Source organism: Pezoporus flaviventris, unplaced genomic scaffold (assembly GCF_033815535.1).
Source record: "Pezoporus flaviventris isolate CSIRO_AGI_PZ_B2104156 unplaced genomic scaffold, CSIRO_AGI_Pfla_v1 ptg000001l, whole genome shotgun sequence".
Taxonomy (NCBI): domain Eukaryota; kingdom Metazoa; phylum Chordata; class Aves; order Psittaciformes; family Psittacidae; genus Pezoporus; species Pezoporus flaviventris.
In genome coordinates this window covers 64195804-64212037 of record NW_026892549.1, presented here as the reverse complement: position 1 = coordinate 64212037, position 16234 = coordinate 64195804, and the positions used below count along the sequence as shown (strand labels likewise).

General features: G+C 40.0%; 1 protein-coding gene across 1 annotated transcript in view; it reads left to right on the top strand.

Annotated features, from left to right (window-relative positions):
* The first annotated feature begins 3043 nt into the window (after window positions 1-3043).
* The window catches only part of WDR33 (WD repeat domain 33), a 66501-nt gene continuing 53310 nt past the window's right edge, over window positions 3044-16234 (top strand). Inside the window, exon 1 of the mRNA XM_061462599.1 lies at window positions 3044-3236. The gene's annotated coding sequence lies outside the window, so the exon portion shown is untranslated. The remainder of the gene's footprint in view (window positions 3237-16234) is intronic.

Here is a 16234-nt window from a genome sequence, read left to right as displayed (position 1 = left end):
GCCCAGGAAATGTCTTTGCTTCCTTATCCTTGCATTTCAGTATGGAAGAATGTTCCACTCACCTCTCACAGCACCACGACCTCGCCCCCGAACACCATGGTCCCTTCCTCTTGAGTTTTCATCTGGAGAGTCAAAAGCATCATCTGGCCCAAAATCTTCAGGTCCAGGAAAGCCATCTCTCCCCCTGGGTCCCCGGCCCTCATGTCTTGAGGGTCCTTCTCTTCTGAAGCTACAAGAAAGAACATGGTACAAATGTGGGTTTTAGACAGAATTTAGATTGAGAAACTTCAGCCAGCTTCAGATTAATCATCAACTCATTTCTGAACTGTTTTACTTAATACTGTAGCACATACAGTTACTAGAATAGGATTTGTAGGTAGAAAAGTGCTCGTTTTCTGCCTTTGAGCACTTTGTCTATTTTTTTTGTAGTTTCCCCTCATTTCCTTCTGCTGATTGTGTTTGTTTCTCAAAGAAAAATACTTTCAAATATACTGTATTCATTTAATAAAGGGTGGGGGGGAGTAATCTGTGAGTGATGATAAACAGAAGGTAAAGTATAAGTGAATTTCCCTTAATGTGGTGGTCTTCTTTCCCCTTCCATTTTTTCCCCCTTCCATTGTAGTGATAAAAACAAACTGGAAGAATTCAAGCAATGAGAGTCATGACTATAACAGAACACATCAGCATCTCATTCCATTGATTTTTGCTAACCTAAAACATTCTCTTTTCTGTTCCATTCTTCTCAGTTTACGGTTTTAGCAGATGAATCTAGACAGCCTTTGGCTCTGTAGGGATGAGGGTGACTGTTGACCAGCATGCACAGTGGCATTCCACAACCTGAAGAGCAGTTTATTCAGCTGCAATAATGAAGGATTTTGCTTTGCAGAAGGTAGTTTTGACACTGAAGTTGATAATTTCTACTAAGTCCCGTGGCAGTAATTTGCTATGACTGGGTTGTGCATCTCCTGTGAAACGAGTGTAGCTCCTCCAGTATCACACTGAGGTTTTAACTGAGGTGTTCAGAGAGAAGAATGGTTCTTAATGAAATGTCAGCGCCACTTCAGGTAAGCCTGTAGGTGGCTGCATGAACACCGGTAGTTTCGGTTTTCACCTTGCCAGTTTAAACACCTGCAGCAGAGATGTGTTCTGTGTGCTACTGCACCTCCAGAAGTGCGCCCTCTCTAGCGCCGGTTGTTAGGACCGCTTTAGTTTACAGCCCCGTTTCTGTGCAAGCACAGGCGAGAGCTTTATGCAGTGCAGGCACACTGGTTCAGGAGTGCTCACGGTCAGTGCGACCCCGCGCTGCTCCTGCCCACCCCTCAGCAGCAGCACACATCATGCAGGGCACTGTTTGCCCATTCCCGCTGATGCCCCCCACCTCCCCTCTCTTCCCAGTTCCACGCTGGCCAAACTGTAACCTCCATAATACAGGGATGGTGTTTGCTTTGTGCAGCGTCCCCTTCCCCAGCTCATTAACGACACGGTGCATCCTATTACAAGCAAAACTTTAGATACCTTTATTTAGACTTTTAACAACATTAACCTTTTAATTACAAAGTTAAATATTTTAACAGTAGTCAGAACACAATACAATAGTGTTAAAATTTACAATTTATGTTTCATGAAAAACAATAGGTCTGTCTCCACCTCCCAGAGAACAACCACAACACAGAGAGGAGGCTGCTGTGCCTGTAGAGGTACAACAGTGGATGGAGGGAGTGCTGTGTATGGACAATGAACCATTTTACATTAACCTGGATGATCTGGGAGAACAAACTGAGCAGTTTCAGGTACAAATAGTTCAGATGATCACATTGCAATATTGTTTAGCCTTGAAACAGCACAGTCCCCTAGATGTTCTTTAGAGGGTCTTCCATTTTAATATTGACATGGTGGAATGCTCACAAATACTGTGTGTGGTGTGGCACTGAGTGTCATGGACAGGAGAAGGACATGGATGATGTCCTAATGCGAGAGGGAAGTGGAGCTGTTGGAGCTAATCCAGAGGATCCTATGGAGATGCTGTGACAGCTGGAGCAGCTCTGCTCTGGAGCCAGGCTGAGAGAACTGGCCTGGGTCAGTCTTGAGAAGAGAAGGCTCCTTGAGGGGAGACCTTAGAGCAGTTCCAGTGCCTAAAGGGGCCAGTAAGAAATCTGGAGTGGGACCTTTGGCAAGGGCCTGTAGGGACAGGACAAGGGGAATGGCTTTAACCTGACAGAGGGGAGATTGAGATGAGCTCTTAGGCAGAAGCTGTTCCCTGTGAGAGTGCTGAGATGCTGGCACAGGGTGCCCAGAGAAGCTGTGGCTGCCCCATCCCTGGCTGTGTTCAAGGCCAGGTTGGACACAGGGGCTTGGAGCAACCTGCTGTAGTGGAAGGTGTCCCTGTCTGTGGCAGGGGTTGGAGCTGGATGAGCTTTAAGCTGCTTTCCAACCGTTCTGTGATTCTGATTCTCCACCTCTTTGTCTACACTTCTGGGGAAAATGATGTAATAAATGCAATTGGGAGTGTTACTTCTTATTGGTACCTCTGAAATCTATCACTAGTCTCCCAATAAGGAGTGTAACAGACTTAGTGATCCGAAAGTGATCTCAGGGGATTTGCACCATTCCCTTCAAGTAGATAATTATGAGCCTTGGCATTAGTTGTTCTTAATTGCTGTGCTTTGAAACCCCGGAGGGGTTAAAGGGGAAGATATCCACGGGAGTTACAGCTCCGCATAGCACCTGCTTGTTTGGTAAACCTGCGGAGCATGAGCATGCAGCAATACAGGGACACAGAGCTATGCGGGGCTAGGAGCTAGGCTAGACATAGCCAGGCGAGGCCGATGCGCTCAGGAAGCGGTACTACCGGCTCTGCAGCGCCTGCAACCGCAGACAGGCACCGCGGCAGAAACCCCTCTGCCCGCTGGCCCTGCGCGCCTCACAGCTTGAGCGTCCCTCACAGAGCGCGGGAGTAACACAGAGACCATGCCCCGTGCGCATGCGCGGGACGATTCGCGCCGCCACCTGCCTTTCTTCCGGCCGCGTTACCGTGAGCACCGCCTTTCACTGCCGCCGAGCGTGGTGACGTAAGCGTGCGTGCACCGCCCGGCCGCTGGTGGGGAAGGAAGATGGCGGTCGGCCGTGGTGGGGGTTCGTGAGGTGGCGGCGCGGTGGCGGCTTCCGGGGCCCGGAGGGACGAGGCGACTGGCGAGGCGGCAGGGCGCGGAGCTGGGGTGCGAGAGAGCGGCTGGGCGGTGAGTACGGCTCGGTGCTGCTCCGCGGGTGCGGTGGGGAGCGGTGTGGGAAGCGCGGCTGCCTCCGCCATTTTTAGGCCGCGGCCCAGAAGCACAGCGGCTTGGTTCGCGAAGCGGCCGAGCCCTGGCGCGTCCCGGCAGCGGGGCGGCATAGGTGCAGTAGTGAGGGTACGGGCGTTGCTCGGACTGGGGGCACCCTTGGGAGTACGGGACCTTGTCCACGCAGAGCCCAGCTCTGCGGCGACGGGCCCACGGCGTGGGGTGTGCGGGAGGGTTCAGGTCGCGGCGAAAGCTGGGGCTGGGAGAAGGTTTCTTGCCTGCCTCCTGTGTAGCTGTCTGGTTGTGCCCTCTCCCGAGGTCTCTCTCAATCCTGCCTTTTTCTGTTATTGAAATTGTTATTATTTTATGTGTATATTGCTTTTCTTCTGTCCGCCTTTGATTTGAGTGGAGATTGGGTTATGACTGCTTGAAGATCTGGTTTGGGAAGTCCTAGCCATTATGGGTAGATGCAGCCATGTGCAGCAGGCATCTGCTTATTCTGGAAGGGTGGATGGTTTTAATGATGATATGGTGGCACATTCCATTGGTTGAGACTCACCAGTCTATGATTATCACATGGATAGGAAACCTAGGGGATGTGTTAAATTAATTAAAAAAGGCAAAACCACCAAACCAGCTTTTTTCTGTTAGGGAGAGCTCATTAAACCTTGTGCACTCTTGAAGATTGTTGTAACTTCTCTCCTGTTGTTATCTTCTTGGTTATGAGTAGATAGATGCATGGTTTCAAGTACAGTGTTTTGAAACGTTAGTACTCGTTTGAGCACATCTGTTTGTCCTACACAAGTTGTCATAGGTAAGCGGTTATATCCTTAATTGCAATTTGTGATTAGTATTTGGGACTCTGTTTTCCTGTGTAGACATTTGTCCCTCAACTCTCTCCTTGCAACAGATGTTTACTCTTTTTTGCTTTTGTGAATTAGAAGTGTTCTATCCTTCCTTTAGGAAGGACAGCACTCCATACATATTTGTTGGAGAGCTTATAGTATACAAACAATATTATGTCAAAGTAATTTGGGGTTCTGTCCTCCTGAACTGTTTATCAGGTAAATTGACTTCTCAACAGTTTGCTGCCATATTCCGCCATAATCATTAATGTAAGAACAGGTATCATAAAACATATTGCAAAATCTGTTTTTTCACATCTCATTCTGTTGTGCTGTGACATTTTTAATCTTAAGATCCGAAAATGTAGTTAAAGTAGCTTTTTTGTTTGTTTGTTTTGAGTTCTCTGCCCAACTCCACTACAGTTGAGAAGATAAGCTTTCCAAAGCCTTCCTGCATTTGACTGTTTCAGAAGTGGATGGAACTACCAGATTTGAAGGTCATCAGTTTTGAGGAATAAATGTTGAGATGCAAGTTAAAAATCAAATCCCTGAGCTGCTAAATACTAGTAACTAGTATATGTTTAACTTAGTACTCTGCTCCTAGAGCTGCTAAAACCTTTTAACTTGAATGTCAGTTACTAAAAACTGTTCAGACCTTTCCTAGTTTCCTGAAGTGTTGGTCCTCCTTTGAATCTTTGCAGCAGCAAACTTTTTGAACCATTGGCATTGAAAATTGTTTATCTGTTCCATATTCCTGCTATTAGCAGGGGTTAGCACAAGTAATAACATAGTGTTCCTAGATAGCTCTTGAGATAGAGATACTAGAAATGCCTTCTTTTGCTGAAGGAAATGGAGGCCTTGGTCTGAGGAGGGGATGAGAAATCTTCTGTTTTGTTTCCATCCCTGGCAGATGTCCTAGTCTTCTTGCTCGCCTGAAAAAAATATTGCAGGGAAGACTTCTGGTTGAGTAGGAATAAAAGAATACTGTTTAACTTTTTACTGAGAGGATTCCATGCGAAATATTTCACTTTTTGCATCTGCTCCCCATAGGGTTAATATCCAGAGAATTTCTATGGTTGTCTCGCTAACACTGGAAAGGAAAACAATTTTAGCTTTGCCCAGATGGTACTCTAGTTTATAATTCAGAGAACTGCTCATATCTTTGTGCAGGGAAGTTGTAAGAACAAGCTCAAAACTTTCATCTGTAGTATGTTTGTGAATTTTACAAAATTTGTTATTTCCTGATATATACTTTTTGTTACTGAAAGTTCTGTACAAAGTAGAAATACAGATGTGCAGGTTTGGCTGGTATAGTTAACAAACAAATGTCATTAGGAAGTAAATCTCAGTTAAACTGAACACTGTTAGAGCTTAATGGTGGGGAGAAGATGTAGTAAAGATATTTCAAAATATTAAAACCCTAAAAGAACTTTAGTTTTTGTCTCTCACAGAGAAATCTCTGAAAGTAAGAGCAGAGAAGTAGACTGATAGCTAAATAGTTCTTTGTATTTTGTTGAGAGCACCTGTGATTCCGTATTTTTTAAATGGTGCTAAACTTAACTAGTGTTTATAAAAACTACGCAGCACGTAATAGAATGTAATTTCTGGTTCAACCAGCTTTCCACATTCAGTCTGGGTGTACCAGTCATTCTGTTGTGAAACTTGAAATGTGATAGGAAGTATATATTTACCAGGAAAGCAAGCAAGTTATTTTCTCTTTTGTTGTGCAGTATTACTTTTGATTGCATCTTTAGTATAAAGGCAGTTCATGCACAGCAATATGAAATACCAGTTAAAATTGTTCTTCGGTTTCTGATAATGCAGATTAAAGTTGGTGGTGGGAAAAGGTAAGGCCTGAGTGTGTTACAGCACAGTAGAAGCCTGCATTTTGTGAAAGTTGTAATTAGAAAGGTGTCTAAGTATTCCAGGCCATTATTGTTTGCTTATTTTAAAGGGTTTTATTTCAGGTTTCTTTCCCTTTTCTAAAGAGGACTCGCTTTAAAAAAAAAAAAAATCCAAACTAACAAACCTAAAACCAAACAAAAAACTAACCCAGGAACTGTAATACTTCTTAAATAACTTAAGTACTATCAGAACTTATGTGTTTAGATCTACTACTGACTTGATACTGTCCTTTGAGCCTTTATACTCTTTTTGGCACAGTTCCTTATTTGCTTTAAGTGATCACAGTTATGATTTAAGTGATCACAGTTACAATTTTAAGGCTTTCTCTGGATGCAGAGGGATACTGGAGACCAAAATATTTTGTCATTTGAAACTCGGCTAACTGGTATTATTGCTGTTTTATCTCTGCACCAAATTGTAAAGTCAAGTATGGTTCTGTGTAGTAAGAAACAAACCCCTGTTTATTTAGGAAGCTATGTACCTGTTTTTCACTTGAGGGAAAACAAACCCTGTTCATTAAGATACCTTGTTGAACAGGAAGAGTAAGTGCCAACTTCTGTAATATGGGATATGCTGAAAATCCATGTAAATAAAAAGGACTAAGGATACTCAAGAAAATCCATTTACTTTAAGGGCTGAAGAGTGTATCATGTCTAAAAACAATGGATTGTGCTGAGTAAGTTGCTGTGAGCTCTTATCAGGAATTGGGGGTTCTGTTCTGAACAATTTCACTGGACATTGCTTTTATTGCAACTTCTCTCAGTTGTTGGAGGAAAGGCTTGCTCTACAGTATTAAACTTTGCATTGACCAACCGTGATAAAACTTCTTTGTTGTACCCAAGTGGTGTTTCAAACAATTACATGGAAGTGTTCTTAGACATGTATTGAATGTAAAAAAAATACAAGCAATTTTCATGTTCTTCAGACACAAATGAAAACCTCTCTTCCTCTCTGGGCCCTTACACACTTCATCAAGTAACCCCGGTACATACTTTTCTGTCAATAAGGCATTAGAAACTTATCTTGAATTTTTCATTCTAAGGAGGATTTTTTTCTAATACACTGAGCACTTCTCCCTTTCTGTTTGCTTTTTCTTGGTTAATTTTTTTTATTAAAAATGCTGATATGCTTGTCATGAGCTCATTGCTGCTATTTAATTTGTCTTCAATAAAATGAAATGTGCTCATTTAAAAAAAAAGAAAACCACCCCAAAAAATCTATTAACTTTTCAAGTTTTGAAAATGTCAGCAGTGGAGTTGTATATTTTGCATGAACACTACAAAAAATGGTCTCAACACAGAACTGTTACTTGGGGAGATGGGTCAGTATGGTCACCAGATGTTTGTATTGGCTCTAAAAAGGGTTTATGTAGGACAGGAGCATACAATTTGGGTCTAGCCAGAACTGCTTTTTTTGATGTCAGCAGTTTTAGGTTGGGTATAGGTTGTTGCGGAACTTCATTTCAGGAGTTCTCTATTCTCTAACCACAATGCTGAAGCTCATTCAGTAACTATTGCCACAGTTACACTGTGTGATCACAGTGAGCAAGTTGCACTCCCTACCATTGTCCTCCTTCCCCCAACCCCTATAAAAATTGCCACTTTGAAAATGCCATTCTTCCTACTGGGACATGTTTGTAAACAAATAATTACATTTTGCAGAGGCTTGTGAAATTTTATGATTGTATCACAAGAAAAATTACTCCAACTTGCAAGTAGGAGGACTGCAGACTGAACAAGTATTAATGGAGTATGTTAATTCTGCAGTATTTGCACTGTTCCTAAATTACGGAGTTTGGATTTAAATTCCTGCTTGAGTCAGTCATCAAACTATGTTTTGCAGTCATCTACTGGTGAATGCAAATACTGGTCTTCTCAGCAAATTTAAGCCTGATAAACTATTTCTAATAATATCTTTTGTAGACTCTTGACTGATGTAATAAGCCACAGCTGCCAAGCTTTTTATACAGTAAGATGAAATACTGACCTGTAACTGTTGACTGAAGTGCTGCTTTTGCCAGAAAAGCTTGCAGTTAAAAGCAAGTGTATTTCTTACTCATTTTCAGTTGTGTGAGCAAGTGGTGTATACATCAGCCATCAATTTAGAAAGTATTCTAGTATTAGAAGTTCCTTTATATAGAAGAATCTCTACATTGACTATTTTAAAATAGGTGTGTTTCTGACAAAACTTTTAGAACTCCGTAAGTAGACACTGAAAGCTGAAAATTAGAAGAGCTAACAGTTTCTTTTTTCCTGTTGTAAGTTTGTTTCTTATTGGATTAACAGGTTTCTAGCATAACCACTAGCAAACAGGGATTATGCATTGATCTTCCACACCAAACTCTCTCAAAAGAGTAGTTTACGTATACATTAGACTTTCAGTCTTAAGTGGAGCAGGTACTGGAGAGCTACACTTTTGAATTTCTCTTTATCCATGTAAATAATGTACAGTCAGAACTTACTTGACAAAGTAAGCTGCAAGTGCTGTTTTCTTTCACTACTTGAATAATTTGGGGGGGGGGGGGGTGTTTGATGGTATTTGGGTTTTATTTAAACTTCTCTGACCAGTAAGTCAATAATGGGAAGCATTGCTAATTTAAGTATGGTCTGAATTTCTCTAGCAGAGTTCATAAGGCTTGTTTAGTAGCATTGTGTGATTTGGTCAAGTTTGAATTGTTCTTTCCAGTTCTGCTTCTCTTGCTTAATGGTGTCTGTTTTAGCTATGCCTGGGCATAGCAACTGTAGGTATTAATTTGCATATTTTGCTGTAAATATATGCTAATTTAACTGCTTGAAAACCTTAAGTTTTGGTTTGAGGGGGGGATAACAAATCTGTCTTAGGTAAATCTTGAAGTGTGCATCTGTTCCATCGTTGAATCAAAAACCCTTGGGAGAGGGAAACTATCTCCTTGGATATTGATAGGAAAATACTGTGGGGTAGTATGTTATAGGGCACTTATTCTGCAGTGTATCTGTAAAGGTGTTTGGTGTCTTCTTATCTTGAGTACATGAAGTATGTATATGACCTTGATGTGTCCAGAAGATGGAGGGGCTTTGTGTCATGGTTTAAACCCAGTCAGGTAACTCATTCACTCACTTCCCCCCTTCTTTCCCTCCCCCTACTCCCGGAGGGATGGAGAGGAGAATCGAAAAGAATGCAACTCCCACGGGTTGAGATAAGAACAGTTTTAGTAACTAAGGTATAACACAGATCACTACTGCTACCACCAATAATAACAATGATAAAGGAAATAACAAGGGAAGAGAATACAACATCTCACCACCAGCCGACCGATAACTCGCCCCCCAAGCCCGACCAAGCACCGACCCATACCTCCTCCAACCCTGCAGTCTACCAGCCCTTCCGGCTAACTCCCAGTTACATCCTGGGCATGACATGCTGTGGTATGGAATACCTCCCTGGCTAGCCTGGGTCAGGCGCCCCATCTCTGCTTCCTCACAGCTTCCCCTCCTCCCTGGCAGAACATGAGCCTCACAAAGTCCTTGGTCAGGGTAAACATCACTTAGTAACAACTGAAAACATCGGCTTCACCAACACTGTTCTCAGGCTGGAAGTCAAAACACAGCACTGCACCAGCTACCACAAAGGAAAAAACATGACTGCTACTGCTGAACCCAGGACACTTTGTCACACAAAGCCTCTGTTTTTGCATGCGAATTAGGCTGTAGACATGGGTGGTGAATGGCTTTTAACATTAAACGTGCAATTAAATAAAAATAAGTTCTTTTTAAGTGTTCTAATGTAGTATAAAATCTCTTTTTGAAGAGAGAAATAAAAAAACAATCTTCAAAGTATTGTTAGTAACTACTGAAAAACATTGCTTTTTCACAGTGGGTTTTGTTTTTTACCTTCTTACACTTCTCACCGTATAAAGAAACATTTTTTTTACATGATCATACATGATATCAGTGTTTTCCTTCCTCCTCCTCCCCTTTCTGGACTGCAGTTTTCTTCGTTATGGAACCTTAAAACACTATTCTTCTACCTTTATTTAACTGAAAACTTGGTATGGCAAAGCATTGCTTTGTCAAAAGACTGCCCTAAGTGATGTTTAAGGGGATGGGAGGCAAACCAAACAGCCAAAACAAAATACAAAAACCCCAAAAACATTCTTTGAATCACAAAGTAGAAATTTTCTTAATTATTTTCTTTTGATGCTTTTAACATTTATTTAAAAGCTGTAAGAGTTCTGGATGGGTTTGTTAAGCATTCAGTAAATAAAGATTATGAAAGGTGAGTTCTTTATAAAAAAAATACAACTCTTAATAATTCCCAAGTCTTAGTAAAAAGAGCCTTGGTATCTTCTTGGTAGCATTGAATTTGCAACTCTTAGGGACTCAGATACTCAATAGATGAAATTTATTTAATATACTGATATGTATGTTTTTGTTCCACAGTGTGAAACAAATCAAACTGTTGTTAGATTCTATGGACTTTGTTCTCTTTATCATCGGAATTTCAGTAGGTTGTTTCTGAAACCAAAGTACTTACTGCATTTCCCTACTTGTTGCCCTGCTGACTGCTGTAGTCTTCCTAGTCCTCCCTTCTCTGCTGCTGGTGTGTTTTATGCAAATGAGAACTTGAGTCTTATAATGTGTTATTTCCTCCCAGGAGCCAAGTATAGACAAGTGAAAGCAGTGTGTCTGTATTTTTTCCATATGGGATCTAAATAATTGTCTCTAGAATCCAGTAAAATGCCAGTTCAATCTCAAGCTGAGGAGGAAAGATGATAGTATTGTGATTTGGGGGGGTTATGTACTTAAACAGTAACACTTAAGTCAAGAGGGACCTTAATATGCTTGAGGAATGGCTCAGCAGAAATGTTCTGAGGGTTGGCAAGGAGACGTACAGTTTTCTATGTGCACGCATAGCCTTACAGATTTGTACAAGCTACAGAGTGACTGTCTAAATAACAGTTGATAGGACCTGACAGTTCCAGTGAATGCAAAGTTGAATATGAACCAACAGTATGTCCTCCTTACAAATTAGGAGGAACGCTGCAAGCAGACTCAGTTATTGGTTTCAGGGTTTTTTTTTTCAAGATTAGTGCTGGTTCAGCAGGTCTTGATACAATAACCAGCTGAAGAATATCCTGATATTTAGGATCAGGAAGGATGAGAAGCCTTTTTTGCCTTTCATCTACTTTTCCTTTGTTGTATTCTAGTATTTGTCATGCTGTGTTACGTGATTTAAAGCTAGCCTTCAAATTTTGTTTCCAAACAGGTAGCTCTAAGGTAAGGTAGCATCCTAAATCACTTCGGCATGAAAATCAATCTTGATATATTTCAGCTTGTTACAATGAATTGCTGTGATCATAGATATTCACAGTAGTAAAAGTTTGGATTATAATCTTAATGCAGGTCTTGACAGCTCCTAACAGGAGTCAAGATAAATGAATACATTGGTAGTTGACACAGAGGAAGAATATTATTATTGAACTACTGTGAGTAAACTTTAACTTGAAGCAAAACTATCAAATTTGTAATACTGAAATCATGACAGCAGACTAAATCCTGTGCATCTAATATGATAACTGAGTTTTAGTTGCAGTCTGCTGAACATCCTCATATTGCAGTTGATTACTTCAGTGCATGTTTTGAAGTACACCTAAGGTAGATTGCTGTACAGATTGCATTTGTGAGGTGCAGAGAGGGAATCATTCTAGACTGTATTGTGGCGATAGTGGTAAAAGAAAGATGGTTGTTTTCTTGATATGTTAGTTGTATTGTATCTTCTATCCTTTCAAACTCTGTGTGTGTGTGTATGACATTAAAGGGGGGGGGGAATAGTACTGCATTTTTAGGTCCTTGATCATGTTTGTGTGGTAGATTCTGGGCTGTGTGTGAAACAAAAATCTTTGGAGTATCTCCAAATAAGAAAAGGTCACTGAACCTTTTGGGGAGAGTAGTTTATTTTGACTTAATGAATGATTAACTTAAGTATCTTTCAGTGTTTTTAATGAAGACACAGGAGATGGTAACTTTATTTTTTTTGTATTGGAATAGAATGACTGGAATGGGGAAAGCTGCCAGATCCTTCCCGCCCCTCTTTGCATGGTCAGAACATAAACCTCATTTCTAGGAAAATCTTGTTCATAAGTAGAATGCAATAGTGAATGGATACTAATGTATATGGGGAGTACAGGGTAGAACTCTAGGGAAATCTGCGAGCTGCAGAGATCAGTAATATTGCTTAACTGCAGTCCTGTATAATACAGTTCTGTATTTTTGTCTTGAGTTTTGTGATTTGGATTGTTACAGACCTCCAGCACCTGTGAATAATTGAATCTGTTCTCAGATTGTAAGAATGGTCTTATGTTTCTTAGGCTTAAATTTACGTGTTTGCACGTCCTCTAGAAAATCTTAAGATCTACATACAAAAATGCTGAAAAGTACATGCTGTTGCCATGCCCTTTGTAATTCAAGAGTGGGAATAGGATTTTTAAATACTTAAAAGGACAAGAACCTTATCCAGTCTCTTTTTACTCTTAGAAGTTGTGGGGTTTGTTGGTTTTGGTGTTTTGTTTTTTTTTTTTCCTGCTTTTGACAAAAGTAGATCATTTCATCACTATAGGGCATCTTGGCATTTCATTGTTGCATCCCGTTGCCTGATGGAAACTTTCCTTCCTGCTGGAGCATATGCTGTTTTTACAGAAAGTGATCTTCAGTGAGTGAAGATAAGTCACAGAGTAGCTTTGAAAATGAGAATGAATTTTTAATAAAAATTTCCTTTATTTTCCTGCTTAATACTGCCATTATCTTTCATAACTAAGATAGAATGCAATTACAGAACTGTAAATCAGTGAAAGTCCATAGCATTCTCTTTGGATTGAGTTTGTTCTATGTTCAAAAAATACCCCAACAACCCCTCACCACCCCCACCCCCCAAAAAAAAAGACTTTATGAAAAGTACTTGTGAAGATTTTTGAGTGCCTCACAGATGTGCAATTTTCATAATTTAGGTGATATGATTAAATATTTCTCAAACACAATAGGAAACAAGCACAAAGCAATTTGAGGAATTGGTCAAATTAATATATTCACAGGATCTGCCGATTGGCATAATTTTTCCTTTTCCATAATGCTTCTGTGTTTTCAGAGTGGAATCTTGTAATGTGGTGTGAAGGAAACTTATGATTGATCTTTTCAGAAAAAGGATAACATGGATAGAACAGAAACCAAGTCACTTCTACTGTGAGAGATTAATTCATTGGCATACACACAAATTAGTTTCAGCAGATTTCAGCTGTATCTTCAGAACCATGCGGTGGAAGCTTGCTGCTGCTACTCTCTTTTTACAGTGTTAGTAATGTGAGTTTCTGATCCTTGTGGATTGTAAGCCCATTTGTTTCAGTGAATGAAGCAAAGGAGATGCAGAAACACTATTTCAAAGCTAATCTTTCACTTAGGTTAATTTCCTAAGAGAGGGATTATTCTGGAAATACCTAATTTAGGCAGTTTAAAATATTTGGAAAACCGTTTCCTTGAGATTGCTTGGTTTGCAGAAATGAAGAACCCTTTCTCTATGTAACCCTCAACCTGATGATTTTATGCTTTCAAGAAATGCTTAATAGCCTGTCGCTCTCTTCACCCCTTGACCCGGATGGGTGGCTCTATTCCTGTGTAATTGAGAAATGTGTGTACATGCATGTGTTTTTTTGGTTGTTCAGTTCTTTTTCCAAAGATGGCAAAAATAGAACATTTATGTCTGGAATATATCCTTTCATGTAATTCTCTTGCACTGGGAAGAGGTAAGAGTCTCAGGTAAGGAAAAAGACTGGGTGATGAGACCAAGGAAGAGCTTTCCTGAAAATACTGAGAATGTTTCAAGATGGGGAAACCATGGAAGGATCCACTGCTGGTCTCCAGAGCAGAGATGCACATTCTTCCCAAGGAAGAAAGAAAGGAGAATTTTCTGGAACTCAGTGTTTATAGTCTAAAAGAGGGAAGAGAAGAAATTTAGTATGTTTGGTCTGATTGGTTGGTTTGTTTTTTTCAGATGTGCTTACGGATTTCTTAATTACAACTAAAAAAAATGCAGAGGTGAAGCTTTTCAGAGATTAGTATTTACTGAAGTGGTATCTATGCCTTGTAGATGTAACTGTGCTTGTCTAATCAAAGAAAGGTAGTGTTTTCTAGTGATGTATTGAGCAATAAACTTGTTATGCTAACTCTGCGTGGTGGTGTTCTTCTCTTCTGGCTCAGAAAGCTGAGGTCGTGGTTTTCATTGTGTTGTAGTTTTTTACTGAATATCTGAGATGTTTTAGACTCCTATGTGCTATTCAATGTAAATACTTGCTGTTAATTTTACACTGTAAAAGTCCTTGCTTTAAAGCCTATGTGTGCTTTAACTATCTGATATGTACTTGAAGGAGTAGTATAGGGATTCAGGATAGTTTTAGCACTTGTTCAGGTGTTGTTTGTTTTCCTTTGCTGCTGTAGCCATTTCAGGGAAATGTCTTTTCAGCTGCAGATTGTTCTGTTTAAAGGGCAGTATAGTGTTTGCAAAGTCACTGGCTGCTTGTACTCCCCAAGAGAGCAGCCTTCTGTTCTAGCATTTGGAAACATACTTTTCTTTTGATGTATTCAGGTTATTACTGTGTTGCACCCAAGTCGCTTCACCTCAGTTTAATTGGCAAGTGTGTTTTAGTTTCATATTGGTGCACATCATTAATGGTGATTGTTACTTTTTTTGATAAACCATATAAAGTTTTTCAATATTATAAATAAATCAGGTTTTGTATTTTCTTTTAGTAGTGAACTATCTGTAAGAAGTGATGCATTCAATAGCAGCCATGGCATTCTAATTCTTCAAGCTTTACCTGATTAAAACAGTGTGGCAGGATACTTTGGTGGTTTTATTTTGGTTTGAGTAGCCTAATTTGCTCTATTTAGTCAAGTTATATGGGAATTGCTTTGGTTGTATGATTTCAGGCAACAAAGCCCAAATCTGTAAATTTTCAGAACTTTCCGAGGTATTCATTTTGATATCAAAGAAACAGCTATACCCAAATAAGGTGATAAAATAATAGTGTTACTAAATGCATTATCCCATTCATTTTCTCTCCACCAATCCACCTATTCCATGATACTATGCTGCCCTTGGGTATGTGTGTGTTTGATGGTTAAGGAACAGCAGTGGACATCTTTGGTACTATCACAAGCTCCTTGACATATGTTGTGTAGTTTCTTCTGTCCTATTCTCTCTCAACTCATTTCTTTTTTATTTGTCATGTTTTTTAACCTGTGTCTATTTTTCAGGTTTCTCATTTACACTCTCTTTCTTGACTGATCTTGCTTCTCAGTGTTTTTGCTTCTGTAATTGTGTTTTTGCTTCTGTAATTGCTCCCACTCCTACTGAATTTATTCTGACTTGTCTTTGGGCTTTTTTTGTCCATCTGGTCCTAATCCTGCCTTCAGTTTCACATTAGATATGCTTTCATTTATTCCACAATTTGATTGCATTTCTCAAGTCTGTCTTTTGTCATTTGAACTGAAAACTAGGCCCAGTTACTTCTAGTGTTACTGGATGGCTCTATTTTTGCTCAGTGAATTAATTACATATTCTCTGTATATCCCAAATACTTTTATTTACACACCACACCCCCCCCACCCTACCCCCCAACTGTATGAAATCTAGTCATCTTTGAAAGCAATATTTGTGGCAGAGCTGACCTGTAACTGGTCTTGAAAAAATCTTGCTGTTCTTTCTGATTGTGTGCTAAGGAAAACACAGTCTTCCATTTGAAACCTTGTTGATGGACTCCAAATAAAATATAACTTCGGTACTTTGCTTAAAAAAAAAATAAATTGGATGTTACTACTCTGGATTATACATTGTCCTCTGGTATTTGTTTGCATGTTTCTACTCATGCTCCCAGTACAATGGGAGCTTTAGCTGTAGACACACTGAATCAAGTACTTTTTTAAGTTGGTATGAGGTGTATCAGGAGAGCATGTTGAGGCATTGATTTATTGCAACAAAAGATGAAGTAGGATACTGGTAATTAAAGTGTTAAATGGGTATATTTGTTTGACTGGAGTAGAGACCTTTGGAAATAAATGTTCCAGGTTCATCTGATAAATTAATCTGAACAAACCCACCACCACCCTCCCCCCCGACCTTCATTTCTAAAGCTTACTTGTTTGGAAACTTCAATCTGTGTGTATATACTTTTTTAATGCATCT